This window comes from Corvus cornix, chromosome 3, assembly GCF_000738735.6.
Source record: "Corvus cornix cornix isolate S_Up_H32 chromosome 3, ASM73873v5, whole genome shotgun sequence".
In the NCBI taxonomy this organism is placed as follows: domain Eukaryota; kingdom Metazoa; phylum Chordata; class Aves; order Passeriformes; family Corvidae; genus Corvus; species Corvus cornix.
Window position 1 is genome coordinate 75,348,646 of NC_047056.1, and position 12,750 is coordinate 75,361,395.

Consider the following 12,750-nt stretch of genomic DNA (forward strand, 5'->3'; position numbering starts at 1 on the left):
CGGCACGGAGGCGCCGCTGCGCGGGCTCGGTCACTGAAAACAAACAAACGGAACAAAAGCCAGCTACGGAAAAAGCGGTTTCCGCACTCGGGCCTGGCTCCAGCAGCTGGATCCCGGCGGGGCGGGCACGGGAGCAGCTCTCCTGTGCTGTCAGCGGAGGCGCGGCTGGGCGGGGGCGGGTGCCCCGCGCCCCAGGATGCGGCAGCGCCGGCCCGAGAGCGGCTGCTCCGGGGCTGTGGCAGGTGGGCCTGGGGTGAGCCTTGCTTTGAGCGTGAGCCGCGCTAAGAGCTGCCGCTACCGAAACCTGCAATGACATTTAGAGTACAAGTAGGGTGTGAGACCAATAGTGCTGCCATATAATGGGACCGCTATTACGCAGTGAGGGGCAAGCTGAATTTATTTAGTTGTCCAGTGGTGAGCTGCACATATTTAAAGGCCTTTTTGGCACTTACCTGAAGCTGACTCGTCTGTGGCAATGGCAGAGAGCAGTGCGCAGGGAGTGCTCCCGCCCCGGGGCGAGCAGCGGGAGCCTCAGCCACCAGTGCACCTTGCAGGCGGGACAGCAGCACGGCGCTGCGAGCTGCCCAGCACCGCGAGGGTGGTCCGTGCTGCTGAGGCTCTCTCCTTGTCCTGCCAGATTTCTTGCTCCTTCCTGCACAGCCGGTGTTTTCACTGACCCTGACTGTCACTCTGTGACTCTGCCTTCCAAAAGTCCCAGGAAAATGTCTCTGGCACGATTGGTGTCGTGCTGGGTGCACTTTAAATAGCGTGAACAAAAGTTGTAACAGCATTTATAGTTTTAGTTTTACTGGTCGTTCTCTTCGAGATGAGAAATTAGGGGCAGGATTTATTTTGCTTGGGCATCTGAGGTGCGCTGTTGAGGTCTGGTCTTGGAGCCTTTGTAGGGAGCGAGACAGGCTCCTCAAAGAGCAGCTCTTCCTAAAACACAGATGTAAACCAAGCTCTAAACTAATTACAGCAGGACTCCTCTGCCGCCAAAGAGGACAGCAAGGGAGATTCTTAGCCAGATCCTTGATTTAGGCATACTTCTATGTAATGAATAGTGTAGTGGAAGAATAGAGGGGAAAAAAAAATGTGATAGTAGTTTTGGGGGCAGTTTTAATGAAGATTATATAGAAATAGCCTACCAGAGGGAACATCTGGAAAAAGAACTGGGGTCTTAGAACTGGATTCCTCCTACCTAACCCGAAGTGGATTTGTAGTCCTTCAATTATGTGTGTACTCTACCAGGCTGTAGAGAATCCCTTTCAACTAAAATCTGAATCACCGGACTGGTCAAATGGGGCATTGTAGTTAAGATCTAAAAGTGATGTATAATGGCTTGGACCTTCACTTGTGTGTGTATGACTTGAATTCAAGTCACAGTTTCCAGATTTTTGGAAATACTAATCTGTAAGTAGAGCTGAGTTATTGGGCTTTGGGGTTTTTTTAAACTTAGACTTATGTTCTACCCGTGTGCAAAGAAGGAGCAGATGAATCATATTAATACACAATAGTTATAAGCATTTGATATTTCCAAATTGCAGGTTATGAGTCCACAATCAAAGACATTTTGTAAGAACTCATTTCTTTGGAGATGTATGCACAACAGATGCATTAATATTTTCTATACCTTATTGCTATTCTAGTAACAATTCAGATTATTTTTTCAGCAGAAATCAATTTTCTTTATACAGCTTATAAATTATGTTAAATCTGGTTTTAAAAATAGAGTAACTGATTTATTTTACTATACTTGCACAAACCTCTTGCTGTTAACTGACCTCTAATGTTATTAGCATCTATTTTATGCAAGAGGTGTGATGCTGAAAAATGAAGTTGATACCATTTATTTTACTACCGTTCTTCTGAGTTCACTGATTCCAGAGCTATCACAGTAGCAGAAATGTTTTTGTTTCATTGTTGCAGGTGTATAAAATAAGTGCGAAGGTTTTTGTAGCTTTAATGATAGTAAAAGTTTAAATAAAATTTTACATAATTATTATAATATGGATTGTTGGCTATACTCCATTGACACAAAGCAAAGGAAATAATTTCTTATGAAAGCCATGCACAGTATTGCATTGATTCACTCTGGGAATATCAATTACCCTGTCTTAATTGGGGACAACGAAAGCAAATGATGAGGTTATTAATCCTGTCAAAATGAATCAATGCTGTCTGTATGACATAAAGTACATTGTGAAAGTTTGTATTCTAGTATTCATGTAACGATATAATAGTAATGTAGTGGGTGGTTTTTTTGACTACATAAAGTATTTTTAGGAGTATATAGAAAATTCATAGAAAGAATGAATAATGCAAAACAGAGAAGAACAAAGTTTCTAAGAGGTGTGGTTCATCACAGAACTTTTGGCTTGGTATAAAAAATGAATTGGGGGAATTCTGATATGCACAGTATATTTTCCTTTCCCTCAGAAAGAGCAGTGCCACACCTTGTTCATCTAGGAATGGAATCTTACCTGATATTTACAGGGCGGTTGGATTGTGTGCAAACTATATGTTTTTGATCTAAGGAATTTATTAAGATAAAGATAGGAAATAGCAGTGTAACCACTTTTTGGATGAAAAATTAGAAATTATGCAGGTGGAAATGAATAAATAATTGTATAATAGGATGTCTGAAAACAATTTGTAAACTGAATGAAATGGAGTATAAATTAGAAAATTTTAAATGGTTCTTTCATTCTGCATATGTCATGATATTCTCTTCATAACTTGCTGGATATCTATTCCTACTAAACAGGTAAGCTTGTAAATTTGAATGCTTTAGCTGTCAGGTTTTGCTCATTAATGTGTTTACTTTGATTTTAGCAGTCAAAAAGGTTACCTCTCATCTCATTTGTTTTTTACTGTGCTGGTATACAAAATATTAGTAACAATTTTGATGTGGTGACTCATCGGGATTACTCTGATGAAGGAGCAGGTGCCTAATGACCCCTTCCTTTATCAGAGAGATCTGGCAGGATAAAGCACAAGCTTTTTTTAAATGGTAACTGGCTGTTGGATTTACATTAGAAGAAGGGTTTTCACTCTGGCTGTTTGTGCCATGGGTAGCTTTGGCTTTTTTCATTGTCACAGTCACTTTTTAGTGCACAGTTATAAATAGCATAATGTTTTGCTTTTCACTGTACTCTTTTCCTGTCATTTGCACTGTGGCTGTGCTAATGGGAGGGTACTTAGCTTAACCTCAGGCAGCCTTTTCTGCATAATTGGTTCGGTTAGGAAACAACACACTTTCAATTAATTAGTGTGATTACCTACCTAACAGGAGGTAGGGGAAATATGGTACTCATTTGGTCTTTCTTTGCAGTGAATATTCATGTCAATAATAAAGTCTTCCCTGAGCAAAATGAATCTTGACATGCAGGGCATTAAACAGCACATGTATGTATGTGGAAAATCTCACGAGTACTAAATGCATCAGCAGCTGCCTCATTCATACACTTTGTTAATGTGGTTCAGACATCTACTCATAAAATTATATTCACATAAGTACCCTTTTTTTTACTATTTTAAGTAGCTCTTTATGCTAATATATGTATAGTGCTAACAAAGTTTTCTAAGCTTTGAAGTACTGAGTTCAATTTATATCCTTGTTTGGAAAGGTAGTTTTCTCTGTTTGGATTAGAAGACTAAATGTACTGAAGTGTTCAAATGAGCAAATTCCCACATTGTGTTTGACAAAACTGCCTTTGATCTTTTCTGAGGAATGGTTAAACATAATATGCAAAATTTAGAGTAACCATTTGTTTGACCTGATCTGTGAACATAATTCGAGGGAAGAGAGGTATTCCTGCAGTTTTCAGCCATATGCCCAGTTGAAAATTAAATGTTTGTAGAAAAAATTGAAAAGAACAAAAGCCACTGTAAATGCCCATGTTTTGTCATTCAGCTGAATATTTTGATTAATGCTAACTAGAGGATCAATTTTTCAGTAATAGCATAGCATGTCATAGTGAGACATTGCAAACATTAAATATATCTTCCTCTAATATACTGAACTATCATGGAACAGAGCACTGAAGTAGTATATAAAATTTTTATTCACATTGTGCTAGAAGCCCTTGTGATATATTGCAAACAATACAAAATATATGTTGCTGCATAAATAAACAAGCATTTATACTACCAAAGGCAACAGAGAAACTTTTAAGGGGTTTGTCAACAGAAGCTCTCAAAATCCAATGGCAAACAAACACTTAAGTAGCACTTAAGACCAGAGAATGAAAATAAAAGCCCTTAAAGATAGAAGGGAAGTACAGATTTATTGTTAATATAATTTAAAAATGCAATGTGGACAAATATGCAAATAAGAAGAAAACCAGACATTTTTTATTCCCAGAGTGCTTTTTCCCCCAGTGGTATATTTTCAAATACCTTTATAAGCTGCTTTCTTTGTATGAGGATTATGTTGTAGCTGAGCTGATCTCATCCTAAACCATGGAACTGAGATTTTGCATATTCTTGACAGGCTCTGAAACATCAGCAGAGGTGCCAGCTCAGAGCACAGCGTAGGTTCAGGTACTAAAGGTGCTGGAATTCCATTGCCGTAAAATGGGAGGGAACTTCATAAAAGCATAGCATTCAGTATTTCACACAGGAGGGGGAATTTTAGTGGAAAGGAAGGAACCAGGTTTCAAGCCTCCCTGTCTGTCATCTCGTGACCTCTGAAATTGCCCCTTTGAACCATGTCTTTTCCATCACTTTACAGGAGAGAAGGCTTTTGACTGCAGTTTCTCTGGCTCTCCCATCTTCCTTGGGCTGCTTTCAGCCCTGAATGAGAATAGAAACTTCAGATCACTGCTTTGCCTTCACTCATGTCACTTCACAGGAGACCACGTGTTCCTCATTTCAAAGTACGAGTAGTAACTGTGTTCTTCCCTCATGCTCTCTTCCAACTGGAAAACTGTTTTGGAATCAGTCTGTCTAGATGATTTAATCCAATTTCCAGATTGACTTAATGAGCATTAGTGTTTGTGTCACTATAGCACTTTAGTTGAATTAGTCCACAGAATCAGTGTGGCCTAAAAATGTATAATATTTGTGAGAAGGATTAATATGATGCAAGGATGCTTGAGGTCAGATATCTCTGGTAAAGATGGGAGTGTTAATGCCATGTTGAACGACAATGCTTATCAGAATCATGTACAATTCTAACTGTCCAAGTTAAAAGGAAAGGAAACCCTTTAAGATCTGTAGGTACAGTTTATGAGGACAAGGGAGTGGAGGGTCTATTTTACAAGAAGGATCTATCTTTGCGTTTAAGAAGTCTGAAATATGGTTGAGCTTTTAATCAGAAGGTAAAAAACTGATATATAGGGAAAAGCTATAATTAAGTAAGAGACAAATTTCTCTTAAAAACCCAGGACAATGAAGTTCTGTAACTACTTCAAGATTTGAGTTACAAGGCAAACAACTGAACTGTTTTTTAACTGGAGTTTTCCAAGGGAGATGAGACTCAGTTGCCTAAAATACCCAGGGTGTGGATCACTAACCTGCCAAGTTACAGTAGCCCAAATGCTTCTGATTGTGTTCTTGCATACTGTTTGCTAGTCCATTTCCTGACTGCTCTTACCAAAATTCATTTACATTTGTAAGTGAAATAAACAATCCTACACTTCAGCTCTTTTGTGAACTGAAAAATAAAATTATTTGAAAAAGTTAATTTTAACATCTTTCTAGAAAACTAATTAAAAAGACTCGAAGAAGTAGAAATATTTTCAGAGAAAACCTTCAAAGAGTGAATTTTTTATTTCTTTTTCTGTTTGTTTCAACTTAGAGCAGCACCAAACCTCTGAAATAATAGCCATGCTCAAGCAGAACAACTCTATTTTAGCTCAACATATTAATTAATTCAGTTCTGTGTTGTTTTGTTTGAGGGTGCCTTTGTGTTGCACACACTGTAAATAGCACAGATGTGCTAGGATAAAAAAAATCCAGTATCTTTTAGATGGATCTTTATGAAATACCAATGCATGCTGGGAAGCAAATTCATCCTTCTACTGGAAACAACACAGGAAAAAAAAATTAAAATCTCTGCTAAATGTGCATCTGCAAGTATTAGGTTTGAGGGGGGGAAAAAGATCTTCCTGTGCACCTGCAGAAATTAAGTTTGAGTAAAAAAGTCTTCCTAAGTGCTCCGAATAACCACTGAAACTAAGGAGTCAAATATTTAGGGGAAAAAAATATACCTTAGTTTTTGGCATTCTGCACAATGTATTTATTATTGCATTTCTTTTTTTCAGGACTGATGTAAACTTTAAATCTCAGAAAATTAGTTTGTAGAGATTTTCCTCTTCTGTTGTCTCCACATGGCACATTGTCTCAACATTTTTTCCATACAGAGGTCACCATCTTTTAATGTCAGTCTAATGAAAGGACACAGAGAAATGGCTGCTGGTGAGTAGTAGGAGAATTAAAAGCCAAAAAGTATAAGGGGAGAAAAATCATAGAGTTCATGAATTCATCTTACTTATCCCTTTACTACGGATTGGGAAGTGATGTCAAGATTAGTGGATTTTCTTGTACAATTGAGATACAATCTACAATTTAAAAAAATAATCTGTTTAACTCTGTTTCTTAGATGGGATTTTAAAATTTACTTTCAAATAGTGAAAAAGCTTTTGTATCAGTTTGGCACATAGGAAGTTTTCATAGAGGTTTTGTTTTCTTACAGAATTTAACAGATTGCTGGTATGTAGAGAGCGCTTCACACGTAAAGACGTGTCATGATTTCACTGTGCTTCCTCTACTGCAACAGGTCTCCATCTGCTATGTCTTGTCTTGTTATTAGATTGCAGGTTCCTAGGGCAGAAGTTTGCCCTTTTGTTGGTTACATATATATCACATAAAAAAATGGAGGCTCAGTTTGGGAAGAGTACCTAAACAGCTGTGATGGTACAAAGCTGTACCAATTGGTAGCAAACCAATGTTCCTCAGTTTTTAGGATGGGTTTTAGAGATTTTAGTTTTTAGACTGCTGTCTAAGGAGGAGCCAGCAGTTACATTGATGTGCGTTTGAAACTCTGTGCGTAACATTGGCTCCCATAATTTTGGTCTTACTAGTAATAGAATAGTCTTCTTGATTAATGCCCTCAACTGAAAGTTCCCGAGCATTTTATGCTTTTTGGTTTTTGCTTTTCTTTTTTTAATCTCTTCTAACAACCTTCTAGTTAACTTTAAATATAGATAAGAAATCTTGCTTGGGATTCAGTCTGAGATTAACGCTTGTCACCTGTGTGGATTTGATAAGTATAACAAAAGGCCTGAAAGAGTCCTTCGCATTTCTGAAAGTCGTATGGAAGACTTTAAACACCTCAAATGGTATTAGGTTCATATGCTTAGTCAACTAAAATGAACATCTAGTCAATATAGTCAGTGGAGCCCAGAGGAAGCTTCAGGTGACCAACTATGAGAGGTGGTTGTGCAGATATTGAGTGCTGTTTGAGATATTAAAGAGCTACTCTGCCGATCTTTAGCCACCACTCCAGAAGGACACTGGTCTTCCCCAAGTCCTCTGTCATGTTTGGGAGCCATGAGTCTTGAACACCTGATGACATCAGAAATAATTCTAGGTGTCTACTGATGGGCAATGAAATCAAGCTGTCAATATCTACTCAGTAAGATGGTGCTTTTTAGTCTCCTTGGATTATGCTGGTTAGATCTTGATTAGTTGTAATGAGATCCTAAGGAAGCAGCATGATTGTAGGCACACCTACCTTTGGGAAGGATTCAGCCTCATGTATGTAGATCTCTAGTGTCATTTATGTTTTGTAGGACATTTCTTCTGCTCTCTCACAACCCCTGTAGAAACATGTGTCTTCCTCAAGCATTGTGTCATGTTTACCAGCCCTATGCGGGTGTTTTGAATAGCTGAAAGCATTTTATATGCACTGGATGTCTGCACTTACTTTCCAGCTTTCTTAACCTCATGCGGAATCCCAGCCATTATCTTCATTTTAGAAAGAGAAGAAAAACATTTCCTAAGATAGCCCCAAAGTGCTGTGATCAGAGGTGAAATTTCCAGTTCCTGCAGAGGAAAAAAGACTGGGGGTGATCAAACTTTTAGCAGAAAGGCTAACACCAGTTAATTGACCATGAGAAGTTAACAACTTCAGTCTGAGGTATTCATGAGCCAACTCCCTCACTACTTCTGTAACACCTCTGTGCTTTTTTGTTTTGCTTATTCCCTCTCTTATGACGCATACTTACGGTATAAATACTTCTGGCACTTGCTGCATAAGAAAACGGGAGAATTACCATGTCTAATATTGTGTATGCAGAATTCCAAGCATGATGATACATTTTAAATAGTAAATCCACAAATAATTTGGGCTCTTTGAATTAAGTTTCTGCTTTGTTTAGTTTTGCTAACTACTGTAGCCTTGTCAACAGCTCCTCTCCTTGGAAATTTCAGTTTGTTCATTTCAGACAGGATATTTGAAAAGTTATTAGCAGAATTCTGAAAAGTCATAGATTTTTTTACTGAAGGCTCATATATAGTGCTACACTATATCATGTCTTTAGATATTAGTAACTGCAGGCTATGTAATGACTGTGTTTTAAGTTCTGAAAGATTTGCACTCAGAATCTGCCTGTCGTTATGAAGCCTGCTTTTCTAGGTGTTTCTGGACATATATTCCCAAAGAAAATGCCTATGTAGATATCTGATAATAGAGTTCAAATAATAGATGTTTTATGCAACCTTTATCCTATCTGACTTACAATCTTGGAAGCTGTTTAAGTTTAAACACTGAGTTTGGAGTCAGTGAAATGAATTGTCTGCAGGGAGTGATTCATCTTTTCTAAAACACCAGATTTAGGGTGAGATGAATTACCTTCTGGAGGTGCCTCATTCATTCTCTTCGTACATATAGGGCTTAAGGTTACTCATTTTGAAGTAGTCAACTTTGAGTTGACTGAAGTTGATGATACTAATCTTCCCTTTTGTAACTGGAATGTGGACTGCTGTGAATGTGCTAACAAGGTCTCGAGTTTTCATCAAAACTGCACTGACACTGAACACTCAGATTTAGCTTACAGATGGTAGATGTTTCTAGTGGTCTTTTGGTGTTGCCTCCAAAACAGTATCACAGGAAATTGTTCAAGTTTGCCCATTACTCAGCCATGAGAATCCATAACAAAGCTGCTTAGAACAGCTTAACTACATTTTAGACAAAGAAAATATGTGATGCATTTAGTTATTCAGCACTCACTGAGACTGTCACCCCAGGTAAAATTTAGAAATATCTATTTAATTGCTATCCAATATCTACTTATGATATTACTTTAGTTTACTGTGAGGTTGGCATGGGCAGGTCGAGCGTGTGGCAGTAATGGTGTTACACACAGCTATGTGAGCTGTGGCCATGAGGTTTGTGGGGGGCATGTTTAGTTTTTCAAGAAGGAACCTGCTGGGGGAAGGTCTTGCACAAGAGTGGGAGATGCCTGCGCCTGGCTCCTGTTTGCTTTTTAACTGGCATTTCAGGAGAGCAGTAACCTGGAGTGCTGCAAGCTGGAGCCACAGAGACTTGGCACTTAACTACCTTGGTAACTGGGTGAGCAATGGCTGTCCCTAATGCTCAGCAGAACCTGATCTAAACTCCGAGATGATGAGTTTTACTTTTCTGTCTATATTTTAAAATTTATTTTTTGTTGAAGGAATATTTTTTGAGTTCTCTATTTGCCTTCTTGTTTTACAGCTTTTTTGGTTCACTCCTTATATGTTCTCAGGAGCTATGAAGGTTGAAGATATGGAGGTTGATATTCGTCAAGAATAAAAATTAAACTCATGGAATTAAAGTCTGAGTAATATGCTAGTTTTCATGGCAGTTCATAAAGGTCTGTCTCTCATGGGAGGGACCCCATGCTGGAGCAGGGAAAGAGTGTGAGGAATTCTCCCTGGAGGAGGAAGGAGCAGCAGAGACAACCTGTGATGGACTGACCACAGCCCCTATTTCCTGTCCTACCTAGCCACTGGGGGAGAGGAGAAAGAGGACTTGGGATTAAAGACCAGGAAAAAGGGGTGTGTAGGTGGAAGGTGTTTTACTATTTCTCTTTATTTCTCATTATCCTACTCTGATTTGTTTGGTAATAAATTAAACTAATTTCCCCAAGTCAACACTGTTTTGCCCATGATGGTAATTTCTGAGTGATCTCTCCCTGTCCTTATCTTGACCTATGAACCTTTTGTTAAATTACCCTGTCCACCTGCAGAGCAGGGTGACAGAGTTGCTCAATGGGCACCCAGTATCCAGCCAGGGTCAATCCACCATAATATGGAGGCAAAAATCATCTTGTGGGAATGGAGTTTTAAAAAATAGAGAAAAAAGTGAAATGGATTTACAGAATCTTATTTGTGTAGTCAGAATCTGATATTTTAATCCAAGTGCCATATAATGAACTCAAATCTATTTGCTGCAGCTTTCCAATCTCCGAAATCAGCTGTGACTTTTTTAAACCTTTCATCCTCTCCTTGCAACAAATTTTATCTAATGAAAGCAGGGATCTAGACCTTTCTTAAGTCATTCTAGTTCCATATAGTAAAAAAACTTGTGGTATGAAGTGTGAAATACCTAATGAAAGAAAATATGTGTGCCAATGGATTAAATATGCTTTTATAAACCTCTGTTTTTTCTGCATTGGGCTGTGAGTGTGTAGGTTTCATGACAAAAATGCAGCTTGCAGGTAGCTGGGGCAGTAACTGTTAAAAGACTGGAAAGCAGAGTGCATAGAAATCTAAGTAATGTTTATAACCATTGAGCTGATAACATCTTGGATGATTTACAAATAAGTTCCACTATTTTATTCTTGGATTTTGCACAGAAGAAATCTGTAAAATAAATGCCAATGAGTTTGAGTAGCTGAGCTTAACACTAAACACTTCCCAGCGGGACTGAATTGTTATGGATCGTGCAATCTACCGTTAGCCAAGAGATGCTTGCATGCAAGGGCTTTTTGTTCCCTGTTTGGACTGCAGTCAGCAGTAGTAAAGCTGTGAGTGTTGAAGAGTCTCAGCTGACCTACAGCAGAAAGTTGGTCATCCTTTTTTATATACTTGAATTCTTGACAGAGTGCTTACTGGGAATTTTTTACTGATCATCTCAGTTCTCCTTATGGCAAGCCCAGAAGGCACTAACATTGTTCTCCTGTTCTTCAGCTCTCAGTTGAATAAAAAATCGAAACAGATATGAATATAAGGAAAGAATAAATGTGCTAAAATCTCATAGTGTTTGCAAGTAGCTGATATGTTAGGTAAAGAGCAACTAAAATGCTTTAATAAGGACATGCTAAGAAAACAGTCCTTTATGTTGTTTACGTGTGAACAGGTGTGTCCACATTAAGCACAGTCTTACAGGTGTCAACTTATTGAGGGCTAATAAGGAAGGGATAATTATGGCTCAGGAAGCCCAGAATAGTATTTGCCTCTGCTTTTCTAGCCATTTGGGCAGTGGAGCCCTTCCTTTGTGGGTAGGGTGGAGGAGTGTATGCCCATGAAATGTCCTCACTATGTAACGTATTCATTGTCTTTCCAAAGAAAACACAGTAATGTTTTCATTTGTGTGCCTGCAGTCCTGCTGAGATTGCCTTCCAATCCCTTGAAAAATGCTCTCTGCCTCACTCTATTAGCTGAAAGTCAGATGTCTTTTAGCTTCATTGAATCACGGGTAGGTTGCAAAGGGTGACTGCTGAACAACCCCAGCCGTGCATCCAGCAAACACCCCACAGTGGCTGTTGGTTTAGTAGATTTCAGCTGCTGGTAAAAAATATGAGAGAGAACACTGGTGGCTTTTAACCACCTAGGGAATTACAGATCAAAACCGTTATCTAGAACAGCACTAAAAATTATGTGCTGAAATAAATATGAGCCATCTGAGGTTCCAATGAACTTCATTATACTGCCACATGGAATACAGCAGCTCTGGCATTGCTCAGTGGAAGCAGACAAGGGTTACTGAGAACACAGACCTGATACTCTTTTCTCTGATCCTGTAAGATGAAGGGAAATTAATATTTCTTCCAATATACAGTCTTGGAAATACTTTCCATTTTCTCTAAACAAGCAAACAAAAAACCTAAGCCCCTAAAGTCCTCCTAAACCCCTCACCTAAAACTTAAATGTATTCTAATTTAAAGCATTAATTCTTGTCTGTGTTGAGAAAAGAATTTATCACTGCTCATGAGTGCTGGCATTTAATTCTCCCAGGCAAGCTACCTTTTGGATTTTACATATTGATCCTATACCTGTCTGAATCCCATCATATTTGTACTTCCCTGTTTATTAGTTTTAACTCTGGAGAAAAGGACTGTTATAAGCAGTATTCCAATATAAATTAAAACCTTAGGAAATATGGGTTTGTGGGGCTCATGAGAGAATGAAAAGTGAATATGGGCTCCGCTGCCTCTCATTTTTCCAGTGCAGTGCTAAGTCAGATAGCTTAGCTGAAATTGAATGGAAGAATCACACAGACCACTTAAGGCATTCTTTTTCAATCTGCTGGTTGTCTGATTTGCCCTGAAGTAATTGGCCACACTACATATTAGATACTCAGTGTGGCTCCTGATCTGTGAGCTCTTGACATCCTTCTCCTGGAGGGTTTCCATAGGTGACCAGCAGGAAGCAGACAGGGGTTAGGAAGTTGGGCAGAATGGAGGATCTGCAGGTCAGGTTTCAATTTCAGACCTAAGGGAAATACCTTCTGAAGGAAGTATCTTCAGTGATATTGTC

At 38.8% G+C, this 12,750-nt stretch overlaps 1 long non-coding RNA gene across 1 annotated transcript; it reads left to right on the forward strand.

Annotated features, from left to right (window-relative positions):
• The first annotated feature begins 1 nt into the window (after position 1).
• Positions 2-10,143, forward strand: LOC120411627. The gene is made up of 4 exons (XR_005604088.1): positions 2-242; positions 4,736-4,880; positions 6,270-6,423; positions 9,725-10,143. It is a non-coding gene; the product is annotated as an uncharacterized LOC120411627 (long non-coding RNA).
• Positions 10,144-12,750: the final 2,607 nt, after the last annotated feature.